Source organism: Herpailurus yagouaroundi, unplaced genomic scaffold, assembly GCF_014898765.1.
Source record: "Herpailurus yagouaroundi ecotype Mexico unplaced genomic scaffold, PumYag 141, whole genome shotgun sequence".
NCBI lineage: Eukaryota > Metazoa > Chordata > Mammalia > Carnivora > Felidae > Herpailurus > Herpailurus yagouaroundi.
Genome location: NW_024412396.1, coordinates 43241689 through 43254149, shown reverse-complemented (window position 1 = coordinate 43254149; position 12461 = coordinate 43241689). Strand labels below are relative to the sequence as shown.

Below are 12461 nucleotides of genomic sequence, written 5' to 3'. Positions count from 1 at the left end.
GCTCAAAGAGATTTGCTAACTGTGCTAGGATTGTGCTAGATGCTGTGAATACAGCAAAAACAAAACAGACCTGGTCTTACCTATCTTGGAACTTACAATCTAGTGGGAGCCATCAGTCTTCAACAAAAAGTCATAAAAAGAAACACATAAATATAAAATTATAATAAATACAAAGAATAAAAGTAAAGAGAAGAATGAGGGGTTCTAAGGGAAATCTAACTTTGTTAAGGGAGTAATCTTTACAGAGTCAAGAAGGAAAATGGGAGTTGGCCAGGTGAAAGCTGGAGAAAGGAAGACTAGTCCATGGAGAAGAAAGAATCTGTCTAAAGGTGTTGAGAGGTGGAATAAAGTGAAGTGGAAACAGAGGTAGGACCACGCAGGACCTTGCAGGCCAAGCTATCATTCCCAGATTTAATCCTAAATGCAACTGGAAGCCAAAGAAAGATTTTAAGCAGGGAAATGATAGAAACCATCCCTCTGACAGCTGCACTGAAAAAGACTGGAACAAACAACAAGCGCTGGCAGGGACGTGGAGAAAAAGGAACTCTCATGCACTGTCAATGGGAATGCAAACCGGTGCAGCCCCTGTGGAAAACAGTATGGAAGTACCTTAAAAATTAAAAATAGAACTACCACATACAAATCCAGTAATTCCACTACTGGATATTTACCCAAAGAATATAAAAACACTAATTTGCAAAGATATATACACCCTATGTTTATTGCAGCATTATTTATAACAGCTAAGATATGGAAGCAACTCAAGTGTTCATCAATAGATGAATAGATAAAGAAGATGGGGTATGTATGTGTATATATATATACACACACACACACACACACACACACACATACACACACACACACACACATACACACACACACATACATACACACCCAGTGGAATATTACTCATAAAAAAAAAAAAGAATGACACCTTGCCTTTTGCAACAACATGGGTACATCCAGAGGGTATAATGCTAAGTGAAACAACTCAGTGCAAGAAAGACAAATACCATATGATCTCACTCATATGTGGAATTTAAGAAACAAAACAAACAAAGAAAACAGAGAGACAAACAAAAAAACAAACTCTCAGCTGTAGAGAATAAACTGGCAGTTGCCAGAGGGGAGGCTGGGGGGAGGGGAGGATGGAGGAAATAGGTGAAGGGGATTAAGAGTACACTAATCATGAGCACTGAGTAAGGTATAGTATTGTTGAATCGCTACATTGTACACCTAAAACTAATATAATACAGTATGCTAATTATATTGGAATGAATGGAAGGAGGGAAGGAAGGAAGGAAGGAAGGAAGGAAGGAAGGAAGGAAGGAAGGAAGGAAGGAAAGGAAAGGAAGGAAAGGAAGGAAAGGATTGGAACAGTGTATTTCAGTGCAGTAGTGTGTCACAAAATAAATTTAGTTGATCATGCCGAGGATGAAAAAATCAGAGTTTTTAAAAATACCAAACTGCATCCTACAGAGTAAAGGTAGGTATTACTTCATGAACCTTTTGTTTCAGATTTACCTAGAGATACATGTATGTATGTATACTGGGGGTATCATGAATGTATTTTTATTGTGAGTCACAGTGAAAAAAGTTTGAAAGCCACAGCCAACACGCCATCCCACACAAAAAAAGTTTCAGGAGTGAAAACTGGGAGACCGGTTAAGAGGTGAATGGAATAATCAGGATGATAAATATGTTGAGAAGTGGATGGATCCAACACATAACCTGGAGATGGACATTTGAAAGGACCTGATGAATGTTTGTATTTCAAGGTTTCTGGCACCTTTACTAGAAAAATGAATGGATGCATGAACAAATGAGAAAATGATGATGGCACAGTAAATCTAGCTAAAATTGTAATTTTCTTCATATTTAACTATAAAACATAATCTAGCTTATTTAAAACAGTAAAAACTGCTTCTCCCTCCTTGGTTTCTTCAGTGCTCACAAGAGCTTTTTAGATACGGTCCATATCTTCTTCAACCAGAGAGTCCCAGGCACAGTCACAGCAACTGCCATGTAGTACGTGCTCAGGAATTACGTGTTCAATGGGTTAATGAGTGGAGTAAAATAAAAGTGAAAAAGTAGTTAGTCTTAACAAGAACATGACATGTCCTAGATTTCTTACAGTCAAGGAAGAGCAAATCAACTTGGGATAGATTTGCATTATAAAGCTCCACTTATTAATTAAAAGTCTCAGCTAGTTAAGTGACTGACTCTTGATTTCGGCTCAGGTCATGATCTCGCGGTTTGTGAGATGGAGCTCGGTGTGGGGCTCTGCGCTGACAGCATGGAGCCTGCTTGGGATTCTCTTTCTACCTGCTTCTTCTCTCTGCCCCTCCCCCACGTGCACATGCTCTCTCTCTCTCTCTCTCTCTCTCTCTCAAAATAATAGTTCCTGGCCTTCCAGTTTGTTGGCAGCCCTGTGGCACTTTGGTGACACTCTCCCTAACATCATTCTTTGTTGATCCTGGTATATATGAGCCTTCTTCTATTAAACTTCCACTCCCTCAGGGGCAGACACTGTGTCTTCTACTTTTACTGTACTGTCCATGATGCTTAGCAGTCCTGAGCACACTAGACCTTAATATTTCTTGACTGGACTGCCAGTAAGAATAACATGGAGATTTGCTGATTTAGAGGCTGTTGAACTAGACTCTGCTCCCTTCGTCAAGCTGTGTTGGTCTTGCATGCAAGTTTTATCTCCAGCCGTCTCCGTCTTCCATTACAAAATAGCAACTGCCTCTTTCCAAAATGAAAAACATTTTCCATTGTAAATTATACTTGCAGCTGTGATGTTGAAATGTTCCTCAAGCAAAGATTTTTATCTGTGCTGCAAAGGGGAAAGTGTAGCTCATAAGCTTAATTCTTTAAACAAATCCAGTAACTCTGTTCCTTTGGTCCCAGACAGGCCTCTTAGCTTGTTTGTTTGTTTTGATGTCCCATGCTGTTCACTGCACCCCCCTCCCCCTGCCCCACCCGAGGTTCCTGGTAATAAATTATTCACTGCGTGTGATCACACTAAGACAGACTATCACTGGTGTGATGCGTATGATCTCTACCATCTCTTACAGCCAACACGCCATCCCACACAAAAAGAACACTGAAAGGGTAGGTGTAAGCAGAGAGGAGGCCCAGGGTTAAGAACTTTGAAGGAGGCCTGAACAAACACATTCAGTCAGAAATGCACTTGGTCAAAACAGACTAGAGGCAGAGATCACCTTTTATTCTGGCCAACTATCTCTCTTGAGTTCTGGGTATCAGAAAAATGGAAATGATGGGTTACATCACCCATGTGTCACTGAAAACTTGAGGTATTCATTTGGCAGACAGTATTGACTATTTTAAAGAGCACATTTTGAGTTTTACCAAGTGTTTTGCTATCAGTCTCTTAGCTGTTGTCTCGCAGCAGTTCTGAGAACACTAAATAGCCCCATTTCCAGATATTGCTGAGAAAACAGCAAATGCATGCAACTTTGCACCGGCCGATCATCTGGATGCTGCTTACAGATATGCTCCTAGTTCTCAAAGTTTGCCTCTCATAAAGGAGGGAAATGTACCAAAATCAATTAAAACATAAGGTAGAGTGAACCAAGTGCTCCAATTATAGGTCAAAGAGAGCGGTACAAGGGAGCAGCCTTCAAGTCCAACTGGAAAGCAGGGGCAAAATTCAATGATGGCAGAAGCGTCTGAGCCTTGCCTTGAGAGATGCCAAGCGTTGCAGGAAATGAGAGAACACCAAGCTGAGGTAAGAGCATAGTTCAAGCCACACAGATGTGTAAAAGCATGCTGTATTCAGGGAGCCACATAAAATCTAAATGGTTGGAGCAAAAGACTCGCCAAGAGATCATCAAATGAAGAGTAAAAGTTCACCTGAGTGAAATCCACGAAAAAGCTATCAGTAAAAAGGAAATGCAATTTGAAAGTCTGGAAACATTTCTGAGTGCCTCAAAGAAAAGCAGCTGTCCCAGTTTTAGTGTTACAAACCCAGGGCAGGATGAAACTGACGAATCAACAAATCTGAACACATAACTTATTACTATATTCTTAGGTTTAAAAAATCCATTTGTATAAGCAATCTATTCCAAAATTAGTTCATAAAATGATTCTATCCAAATTCCTGGATCTGACTCCCCCTTCCAACAAGGGTAAATCACAAGATGTATTCTCACAAAATAAGGTAAGGATATAAATAAAAGCAAACAAAAAGAGAGAAAGACAGAGACTGACGTTTAAAGTCGCATCCATCAGGTTGGTGGAGGGCAGGAAAAAGAGCTCTCTGGTGACATCTAGGCTGTTTACATTACCAATAGTGGAAACATATGGTTAAAAACAGACACTCTGAATTCTGGATAGCAAAATCTGTTTTCAGAGAGACAATATATAACATTTGGTGGCTGACATTTAAGAACTAATCATGTTTGGGGCCAACTGAAAGAAATTGTCTGGAGAGCACTGGCCTACTGTTTCTGTTGTCATTAGCTGAAACATAAAGATTACAATTTGATCATTTCAATTTGGAATAGAAATATCTGTTTTCAGAGAGGTCAATATATAATATTCAATAACTTTTGCAAGTCAACACGAAGTCCTCTTCTTTTCACAATGAAAGGGGGAGAGCATCCAAAAGGAAGACCTCATGAAAGGCTCCTTTCAAACAGTGGCCCTTGCTGTGTCCTCTTGATTAAGGGCTCATAAATAAAAGGACACAACAGCTGCAACTTATGATTAACCATGGTATAGTATTTCAAATAGTGAATAACATTATAGTTATTGCAACTAACAAAACTCCTTACATTGGTTCAACACATGACCTTGGTTTTGTCTGGCCTGTAGGTGACCTGAATTGAAGAGAGATGTCTGGGTTGAAATTTAACTCGGTGTCTGAAAAGCTATGTCACATGGCTGGAAAGTCAGTAATGTTGCAGTTTTGGGAACCCTTGCTCCTCTCAATGCAATTGGATGGTATAAAGATAAATCTGAGAAGAGCAGTGAAAAATAAAGCTAATTGGTCAGTCTAGGGCAGCTCTTGAATAATGTCCAAACATTTGCAAACCCTCTGAGTAAACCACTCAGGTTATTCTTAAACAACTAAGGTAACTTTACTGCCTGCCATGGGCAAGTGCCCTTTAGATTAACATGGTAAACAATTCTCGAGTGATTAATGACATACACTATTTCTCTGCCCTCTACTGAGGGCAGAACTCTCTTAAGGAGAGCAGGAAAAGGCTTTACCTCTTGATTTATAGGCTCAGACCAAAGCAATCTGAGTTTTCTCTGAGTATGGGAAGCTATTCCTGAGGAAGATATGGGCTCTCAAAAGAGAGACCACCGAAGACAAGGAAGAAAGGATCTTCCATTATCCCTTTGCTCCGTTAACTATCCTCTGAGAAGCTGCCAGTGTCCCTCCAGTCTTAGTTAATTAGATGGGTTCAGGACCTAATTCTAAAAACTACTTTCCCCATGACCATAATAGATGAAAACCAAAGGAAGAGCCTGACTTTTCTCACTTCAATTGGTAAGTAATCATATCACTTAATACCTAGTTTCTTACGATAGAACCTCCCATACCTTTTATTGGGTTGTCCTATTAACTGGCCTGATCAGGTAATGGTTTCAAGCTGTTACACAAAAACTCAAGTTTCCATAAAGCAGATCCATGACTAAAGCACATATGATTAATTTTTGTCTGTTTGTCACTAGTCCATATCTTAACACAATGTAAGATGTAAGCAATCACATTTCTAGTCCCAACTCTGCCAACAAACCACTCAATTCCTCCAAAAATGAACAATAACATTTAACATAAATACATTCTTTGTGAATTTACAATAACAATTTGAAAAAGGATATTGTTTCTTTAAAAGCCCTGCAGTGATACAGCATTAACTATAAGTATTTAGACAATTAATATTGGGAACTAGGAAGATACATGTTTCCCAGGAAAAAGGAGTTTGCTTGGATCTTCCATTTCATTATTACTAATGAAACGTATAACATTAACCACACAAAGAACTGAAAATTCATTAGTCACTATTTAAATCAATGGGATGAATTGCTAGCTTCTAGAGAGATTTTGATTACGATCTTGAACAGTACTGAGCACAGAATAAATCCTAAATGGGTACTCATTAACTTGAGCCAATGAACCACAGAGAATAAAAAATAATTTCTTAAGAACAGAGAGCAGAGATAAAATTTTAATCTGAACTTGTCATCCTTGTATCCCTAGAGTATGGAGTGCCTTGTACATAATTGGCATCAACAATGACTGATTATGTGAATGAATGAGCTGATTAATTAATTAATAGAATAAGGGCAGTAGTATAAGAATACTAAGACAGGCAGAGAAAGGATAAGGCCATCTAGGTCACTAAAGATAGTGAAAAAAGTAGGTCCATTTGGTGCTATATATTGCCTATTTCTATATATACCTTTCAAAAAAAGAGTTAATCTGTTTTCCCACCTGCAACAGAGTTAATGTTTTTCTCATAGAAAAATTATGAAATCTGAATGAGCTTAGGTAAAAATGTAAATAAAAGTATAAAATAAACTGTTATATAAATTTACCAAAAAAAAGTTTAAAATCTGAATTAGAGCAAGGTACTGATATTTCAGCCTGGATTTTCTAGCACAGAGAAGGTAACTAGACCAGCCTCATTTTAAATAGGGAAGTTTGTTTATTTCCTTGGAGAGCCTAATGTAAATTAAAGGGATTGATTTCAGGATCATCTTTCAAGGAAGACTACTAAACCCTTTTGTTAAATCAAATTACTCTAAGTTTTCTGATATCTAGCTTTAAAAAATGCATAAATACCATTTCCTTTAGTATGTCAGCAACTCTTAATGGGAGAAGTAATTTTGAAATTAAATGTCATTCCAGTTCTTAAGCAACTTAAACCTAGATTTAGGAATTTAAGGGAGGGATTTGTTGCTTTTTTTTTCTATTAGGAACAAACTGTAAGAAAAAGGCAGTTTGATCTTAACTACATCTCTTTTCTGTCTACTTCAAGTCTTAAGATTTATAGTTTCTTTTTTTTTTAAGATTTATAGTTTCTCATATAACTTTATCAAATGGGTAGAAAAATGGATGAAACTTGTTTTTATTCATAGATCCATAATCGCCCCTGAGGAAATCAATAATAATTCAGGCTGTATCTCTTTTAGGGTTAATAGCAAGGAGGTGAACAAATACAACTGGTTCCACACTCCTACAAGAAACAAACTTTAATGCCCCTTTCCCGTAAAGGAATCGACACTAGACAGACTGAGGAAATTATTGTGGTCGCTCATTCATTCAGGCACTACTAAGTATCTCTGGAGCTGTAAGAATGAATAAAATATGGTTCCAAAACTCTGAAAGCTCACAGTCCAGGTACAAATTCAGACATGGCAAATTCATCAACTGTATACTTAAGATTTGTGCACTTTATTGTGTATAAATTATGCCACGATAAAAAAAATTAAAAGGGTGAAGACACATAAAACAAATTATACTATAGCATCTGAACCATCATAATAGAGAAGCAGAGAAGAGGAAAAGGCGGTTCCTTTCTTTGTCTAGGGAGTCTAGCAAAACCGGACCAAAGAGCTAATGAACATGAAAGCCTCACCTAGCAAAGAGGCTAGCAAACAGTAACCCAGTAGAGGGTAAATCAATGCAAAAACACAAAGGTGAGGAACAGCAAGAAATACAACGTGTCTGAAGCACATGTACATGGGATGGGATGCTGGGAGTTGAGGCTAGAGAGATGGACCAAGAAAATCCCACATACCAAGATAATGAATTTAAATTCTCTGTCTAGTGACTAGATTAGGTTTGTTTCTAGGTAAATAACTCATTCCTTCTTTCCAGAGCAAAGCAACATCACCTCTAAATTCAGTTAGTTTTCACAAGCTCATTGCTGGAAAGAATGACAGGGTGGAAAAAAAATTGCTTTCCTGAAATCATTACTTCAGGATTCACACTATTAATACAACGATCACAAGTAATAGATTGGCCAATATGGCCAAACCTAAAAATCTCTTGCTTAAAGGAAAACAACAACAAAAGTCGCCCTCCAGCTCCCTTCTTTATTAACTTTGTAAGGTATTTACCATCCAAATCAGGGTCTAAGGGGTTCTGAAGGAATATAAGAAAAGAAAACTGGTATCAAAATCCTCCTGCAAAATATGTCCAAGATGTAATATGAGAAAATTGTGCGAAACTGTATATGGCATAGAAACACATTTTTGTTAGGACAATGAATAGTAAACATGTTCATATATGTATGGAAAAATTTTGAAGAAATATAAAAAAAGAACCACGCCATCAGTAGTTAAGTCTAAGATTATGGGAGGCTTTTTCTTTTTCTCCATAACATATCTCTTAAAGGTCTAAATTTTATAAGTATGTATTACTTTTACAGACAGAAAAATGCATGAAAGATCAATTTAATTTAAATAAAACCTTTCGGTGGTGGCCTATAATCACAAAAGTTGAGGGAAGCCTGATAAGTGAACTAAGAGTTTCCATGTGAAATTCATCACCAACAAGCAGGTTCATCACATTTCTATGTGGTCAGCATGACATACCAATAGGAGAGTCTTCAGATTAGCGGGCAGGCAATTGTCATCTATCTGCCTTCTTCTATTCTGTCTCCTCAGGTTATTCAAGAACATGGTGTAATTCCTTGCTAACATAATTTTTTCTCTGTGGACTTTAAAATGATGATCTGAGGGGCACCTGGGTGGCTTAGTCAGTCAAGTGTCTGACTTCAGCTCAGGTCATGATCTCATGGTTCATGGGTGTGAGCCCCACATCAGGCTCTGTGCTGATAGCTCAGAGCCTGGAGCCTGCTTGGGATTCTGTGTCTCCTTCTCTCTCTGTCCCTCCCCCATTCGTGCTCTGTCTGTCTCTGTCTCTGTCTCTGTCTCTCTCTCTCTCTCTCTCTCTCTCTCTCAAAAATAAACAAACACTTAAAAAACTTTTTTTAATTAAATGATGATCTGAAGGCTGATTAATTTATGGTCAGTCTATACCAGCCACAAATAATCTTCCATTTTTGTCTTTGTGAGAACAAATATGCATTTTGGGCCTGTGGAATTTCCTCCTCTTGGAGGAGCAGCAAACCCAAATGGTGAATTCAAGAGATTCAGGATTTCTGCGTGCATTTCTACTGCCCCTACACAGAAACTCTAAATTTTTTAAGGCTAAATCTACCCTGCTGGCAATAACCTGCCAGCATTGCCTTATTAGTTATTATTCATTTTTCAAAGTACACTCTTCTACATTGTTTCATGTGATTCTCATAATAACTTTGTGAGGTAGTTGGGGCTGGTAACAATCTCCATCCTTTTTGCTCTTCATGAGTTTTACATCTTAAGAGATACTGGGCTTGGGAGGGGAAGTAAATACAAAATGAACACATTGCCACTGCATAAAATTTGGAGGAAAATAAAAAACAGAAAAAATAGAAAACCAAACCAAGCCAAAAATTATTCATAATCTCACCACCAGAGATAACATTGCTCTTTGGTTGTATAAGTTTCCAATATTTCTTCTCTGTATTCCATTAAGCCCATTAGAAGATGAGAAAATTTTCAGGGTGCCTGTGTGGCTCAGTCGGTTGAGTCTCCAACTTCAGCTCAGGATCTCACCGTTTGTGAGTTTGAGCCCCGTGTCAGGCTCTGTGCTGACAGCTCAGAGCCTGGAGCCTTCTTCGGATTCTTTGTCTCACTCTCTCTCTGCATCTCCCCCACTCACATTCTGTTTCTCACAAATAAATAAACATTAAAAAAATAAAGAATAAAAAATTAAAAAAAAGAAAATTTTCACATGGCTAATGAGAGTCAAAGCAAGGGCTAACATCCATGAACACTTTTCATCATACCTTCCTTCTTACTAACCTCTTCCTCTTTCAAAATGTCCAAGCATTATAAAGAAGAAAGCCTTAGAAACACAGATTTTGATATATTCATGTTTTGTTTAGATGTACTAAGTGAGCTTACCAATGGTCTTTGGAAATTAGTACCTCTAGTATAAAAACCACTGTCAAACTCAGTGATCTCTAAAATGTTCTAACTCCAATCTTCTCTGAATGAAAAATGGCCAGAAGACAGGGTCAAGAATCTGAGTCAAAAGGCTATCAGATGAGGGCAAGTTAAGTAAATCAAAATCTCATAAAAAAGGAGTTAGCCAAACTAGAATTAAAATCACAAATCAATATGTCATACATTGGAACAAGGGTCAGTCAAAGAAAGAAAAGAAATGTAAGTCTGGAAGGATGACATTTGTCAGAGATTGCTGGCTGATCACTAAACCTATTTCCTCTTCTTCTTGGACACACAGCTAGCTATTTTCTAGCTATCCCTGCAGTTCAGTATGGCCATGTAAGTCCTAGTCAATGGAATATCAATGAGAATGATCTGAGACACTTTCAGACTTGGCCCCTAAAAACCTCCCGATTCATAATCCCTCACGCTTTCTTCTTACAGGGTGACTCTGGAAGTCATGAATCTGTTGAAAATGGTAAAGCCACAAGATAGAAGGAACCACATGATGGAAAACAATTCTGCTTGCAGAAGAGCTTCCGATCAATCAAGAACATCTGATTAAACTTGATGTAAGGAAAAAATAAATTTGTACTTATTACATCATTGAAATTTGGGGGTTTATGTATTACAGTAATTAGTGTTACAGTCTCCCTGACAGGTGATGAATCAACCAGGCCATGTGGGCAAGGCCAGACTCCAACATAGTCATGGATTGCCTATCTTCCTCAGTCTAGGGCCATACCTGCTGACCAGGCTTTGATATGCAAATTCAGCATGCTGAATTACTTTCTGTCAGTGAACTCTTATTCTGAATTTCACAAGGCTAAGAAAATCAAATGACAGATGGAATCATACATGTGTTAAAGGCAAATCATGAAAAGATTCAACAAAATCCAAACGTCCATTCAAGTTTTGAGAACACTTTGATAATGTTTTATAGAGAAAAAAAACACAAAACAAATTAGAGCATATAGATTTTCCAAATCAGATATGCAAAAGGGAGAGGCATGTTATGAATTAAATGTGTTATCCCCCAAATTCACAATTTGAAGCCCTAATCCCCAATGTAATGGTATTCCAAGATGGCGCCTTTGCAAGGTAATTAAGTCATGAGGGTGGAGCGTTCGTGATTTGATTAGTACCTTATAGGGAGAGACACAAAAGAGCTTTCTTCTTTCCCTACTCTTAGCCAAGTGAGGATACAATCAGGTGACTCTAGATGCTGAAGAGGATGTGGATAAACAGGAACCCTCTTGCACTGTTGGTGGGAATGCAAACTGGTACAGCCGCCTTGGGAAACAGTGTGGAGATTCCTCAAAAAATTAAAAATAGATCTACCCTGGGGTGCCTGGGTGGCTCAGTCAATTGGGCGTCCAACTTCAGCTCAGGTCATGATCTCACGATTTGTGAGTTCAAGCCCCACGTCGGGCTCTTTGCTGACAGCTCAGAGCCTGGAGCCTGCTTCAGATTCTGTGTCTCCTCCTCTCTCTGCCCCTCCCATGATTGTGCTCTGTCTCTCAATAACAAATAAATGTTAAAAAAAATAAATTAAAAAAAATAGATCTCCCCTATGACCCAGGAATAGCACTGCTAGGAATTTACCGAAGGGATACAGGAGTGCTGATGCATAGGGGCACTTGTACCCCAATGTTTATAGCAGCACTTTCAACAATAGCCAAATTATGGAAAGAGCCTAAATGTCCATCAACTGACAAATGGATAAAGAAGATGTGGTTTATATATACAATGGGATACTACTTGGCAATGAGAAAGAATGAAATCTGGCCATTTGTAGCAATGTGGATGGAACTGGAGGGTATTATGCTAAGTGAAATAAGTCAGGCAGAGAAAAAAAGATACCATATGTTTTCACTCATATATGGATCCTGAGAAACTTAACAGAAGACCATGGGGGAAGGAAAGGGGGAGGGGAAGTTACAGAGAGGGAGGGAGGCAAACCATAAGAGACTCTTAAATACTGAGAACAAACAGAGTTGATGGGGGGTGGGGGAGAGGGAAAAGTGGGTGACGGGCATTGAGGAGAGCACCTGATGGGATGAGCACTGGGTAATGTATGCAAACCAATTTGACAATAAATTATGCTTAATATAAAAAAAAAAACCCAATCAGGTGGTTAAGACAGAGGGAAAGTAAAACTAATATTTATTCAAAGTCTATATCCTAGAAACTTCATATATATATTCTTAGTCCTCACGACAAATCCATGTGATAGTTATTACTATCCTCATTTTTTCTTTTTTTTAATGTTTGTTTATTTTTGAGAGAGACAGAGACAGAATGCAAGTGGGTTGGGGCAGAGAGAGGGAGACACAGAACCTGAAGCAGGCTCCAGGCTCCAAGGTGTCAGCACAGAGCCTGACACGGGGCTCGAACTCACGAGCTGTGAGATCATAGCC

The 12461-nt window shown here is 38.4% G+C and overlaps 1 protein-coding gene and 1 long non-coding RNA gene across 8 annotated transcripts in view; one reads left to right on the top strand and one right to left on the bottom strand.

The window, feature by feature from the left end:
- The window catches only part of RAD51B (RAD51 paralog B), a 647789-nt gene that overhangs the window by 325067 nt on the left and 310261 nt on the right, over positions 1-12461 (bottom strand). The window lies entirely within an intron of this gene.
- Positions 4271-10653, top strand: LOC121031955 (uncharacterized). The gene is made up of 2 exons (XR_005791001.1): positions 4271-5527; positions 10486-10653. It is a non-coding gene; the product is annotated as an uncharacterized LOC121031955 (long non-coding RNA).